This window comes from Citrus clementina, unplaced genomic scaffold (assembly GCF_000493195.1).
Source record: "Citrus clementina cultivar Clemenules unplaced genomic scaffold, Citrus_clementina_v1.0 scaffold_3, whole genome shotgun sequence".
NCBI classification, from domain to species: Eukaryota; Viridiplantae; Streptophyta; class Magnoliopsida; order Sapindales; family Rutaceae; genus Citrus; species Citrus x clementina.
This window is the reverse complement of record NW_006262339.1, coordinates 38952903-38956543: the sequence shown is the minus strand read 5'-3', so window position 1 is coordinate 38956543 and position 3641 is coordinate 38952903. Positions and strand designations below refer to the sequence as shown.

Sequence of the window (3641 nt, the reverse complement as noted above, 5' to 3'; positions counted from 1 at the left end):
TAAGTCATCACATATGATGCTGTGAATGGTTTCTATTGGATGGTTTCTCTCTCCCTCTGTTTCTGTCTTTAGGGAATTTGTTCATGTGAAGAGATAGATAACTTCATGCATCAGATGATCATTCTCCTTTAACAAGAAACTAATGATTGATAATGGATGAGAGAACTTTTTTTGTAAGATATGCTCTTCCAGGAACTCTGCTGGTTCTTTATGCCTCAGTCATCTTATATACGGAAGCATTCATAAAATCAACCCATTTTCTAGATTCCTTGTATGACCCTGCTGTACCGCAGAGGTTAAGTCAGTTCAGCCGCTATATTAGTTATATTGACCTGGTTTAGCTGGATTGGTAGAAATGGAAGGCTTGAGTAGTTCTATCCATTAAAGAAACCATACATATTCATATTACTATTATTTTAATTATCCCGGTGGCATCATTTTCGACTTTTGATTTTAGAGAGTGTACTGGATCTGATTTATTGATATGTTATTCTTGTGCTGTCCGGAGAAGTGCTTTCCAATAGTGCTAAAGATCACCAGTCAGCATCGGGAAGAATAAATGTGACTAACTCTAAGAGGACAGAAGAACCTCGTCAGCCAGAAATTCATGATAACCAAGAAGGATCTCATGTAGGGAGCTACATAGAAAAGTTGACTGGAAGCAGCGCAAATACAAGTACTAAATCACCAATGCAGACCAACAAGAAAAGATTACGGACCAACAAGAATGGATGTTCCATAAATGGTTTATCTGGTGATTTTGATGGGCCATGTAGTGTGAATGTGGATGCTCCTCCAAATGAAGAAATAGGCAATAATACTGACACAATACTGACACTACAGTCCAAGTTGATGATCGCCAAAAAACAATGACGTCCTCTTTAAGGAGTGATTTAAATGGCACAGCCAGCAGTAACACTAAGGTTTGATTTATTTATGCTGTTCAGCAACATGATCTTTAGCATAACATTATTTGCTAACTTTTCTCTTAAAAATGATTTTGATCATTGAGCTAGTATAGAATGGTGTGTGTGTGTGTTTGTATATTTGTATGTATAGAGCACATATTTCTCTTATGAAATCGTTATCAATGGTTTAACATGAAGATTGCTAATGCACGTAGAATAAACAAGCTTGAATTGGCCAATGAAGAAGGTTTGTTAAAAATATAAATGGACTGATGAACATGCGTAAAAGTTTATAATTAGGAATCTAAGCTAAACTCATGGCACAGGAATGAGTTCGATCATATCGTGTTTAGGGACCTCCTAAAGAGAGAATTTTTTTTAGCTTCTCTCTCTTTTAATCATATTTAAGTCATGTGAACCAATCTTTGGGTTTGCAGGTTCAGATAGCTGGCTCAGTGAGGATGCTTTGCATTACTGAATACAAAGGTGAAAATTCTCCAAATTTGTAAGCTACCAGTGATATGATTCATTCAGATGAATATGGCAAGCCAATAGGTGATTGTTCTGTGGTCACTGATCAATCCTACTTCAAAGATACTGACAGACTACAAAACAGCATAGCCTCAAAGGGAAAAAGTCACAAACTGCATTGAGAGTTCTTCCTAGCAGGAGGAATGAATTGGTATGCTTATTTCTTTTGACTCATGCAAACAACGATTTGGATGTGTTATTCTTTTGAATGATCATGCACACAGATAGCAGGCTTATAATTTCAATGCAGCTTAATTGTGTTTCTGTACATGAAGCTACTGCTGCATTTTGTCGTGACCCCACAATAGATGGAAATAGGGTATTGGAAGAAAATAAAGTGGATGTTGAGCTCTTAAAGGACTATCAGCAATATGACCTACGAAGCTAGTTTTTAAGATGGCAAGTGCCACCTCTGACAAATGGCAATGGCATGGAACCTAGCAAATAATGTGATCACACGGTAGAAATCCACCGACTCTAGATTGTGTCTTTTTGTAACTTTCATTAAGCCCTTTCCTATCAGCTTAAGCAGTAACTGAACCTAGCATTCATGTTAGTTTGACCATGTTTTCTTATAATTGAATTCTCCCTTATCATTAATTAAGCAAATATTAAGTAGTATTTGTGTTCACCTCACGTGCGTTGCACATGAGGGGGGCATGTTAGAGCTCAAATACTATAGTTGGGCCTTACTAATCAACTTAAGATTTTAGATCAAGTGTATATCTAATTATATTTGATGTATTTCGGGACAATATTGTATTCCTAAATGAATCTATTTAGTGGAGTCTTGCATAATTTAATTTCGTCTTGCTTCCATCTATTTGCCTTAGACAAATCATCATATTGCATCTTTATTTGTGTTTGCAGACTCTCCAACGGCATAATTTAGAGGATGATATTGCCTTGTGTGATAAAAGGATCCAAACCATTCTGAATGGTATGTTTATGCTTTAATGTTCTTGTTCTTTGTTTCATCCCTTGTTTCTTTTGATCTTATTTTGTTCCTTTTCTATTTTTTATGATTTGTTTTTTTAAAGTATCAGATGACATATTTTCAAATTGGATAATTTCCATGTATTCTGGTTTTGTAGAGTAATTTCTTTGATCTTTGAACTATTCTGTAGTCATGTACAATTATGGTTGATTGCCGAGTACGAGGAAGAAAGGAGCGGGAGTAGATTTTAGGAGGGCGTCTGGTCTGGAGCAAGTTATCTTTTCCAACTAAAGTTGGGAATTAAGAGTCAGTATCTGATTTTTATTCTATAGGACTCTTTACTTTGGGAAACAACCCTCATGCTCTTAAATCCTGAAGTCGGTTAATATTTTATCAATTTAACCAAAAGAAGACTTGTCTCCTGGAAATTATCATCACTTGAAATCTATTATATTAAAGGAGAAAAATTCAATATCTGATGAAAATGCATTCTGGATTATCTTGATTGTTAACCCCTTGAATGATTATTCCTCATGGATTTTTTTTTGTCCAGCTTAAAAGGTCGAAAACCTGCTCACATTTATCTCATCAGAGGAGTTCCAGGATTTTTCACAGCTTTGCTTGTGACATATAAATAACATTACCTTTTACCTATGTTATTACCATAGGCGGTGATGATGATTTGGGACTAAAGATAGAATCTCTTGAAGAAGATAGCAATGGCATTTGCCAAGGAAGTCTTGCCCATGAGAGGATTTGTCAATAGTTTGGGAACCAAAGCTCATCTCAGTTTATCAAAATGAAGCGATTGTCAGAGGCTGTTCTCAACAATAAAAATTCATGTCAGGCAAGTTCTTTCATTAGATTTCTAATTTTATTTCATCCCCAATGTTCTTAGAAGGATCTTAAGATTTATCGTCTTTGGTCATTCTACTTTGTCATTGTGATCTGAGACACCTTAGAAGTAGTATTTTACTTTTAAATTCAACCAAATTTTTTCTGGGTTTGCTACAAAGGAAATATTAGAGCTTTTCTAGGGTTTGCATAATCATGTCAGAAATAGTATACTGCTATGAGCAAATGTTTGCTTCTTTCGTTGCTAGTATGCATATATCATCAAGTATATCTGCCACAGAAGTAAATCAGTGTTGGTTTATTTTTTTTAAACCATCCTTAAAAAAAAAACAAAAATGGAGAAAGAAGGGAGAAAATAAGCAAAACTTACACGGGTATAACTCATGTATGCACAGGATGCTGTTGCATGA

The 3641-nt window shown here is 35.3% G+C and overlaps 1 long non-coding RNA gene across 1 annotated transcript; it reads left to right on the top strand.

The window, feature by feature from the left end:
* Positions 1-534: 534 nt before the first annotated feature.
* Positions 535-3213, top strand: LOC112100066. Its single transcript, XR_002906329.1, has 4 exons — positions 535-923; positions 1346-1590; positions 2310-2379; positions 2930-3213. It is a non-coding gene; the product is annotated as an uncharacterized LOC112100066 (long non-coding RNA).
* Positions 3214-3641: the final 428 nt, after the last annotated feature.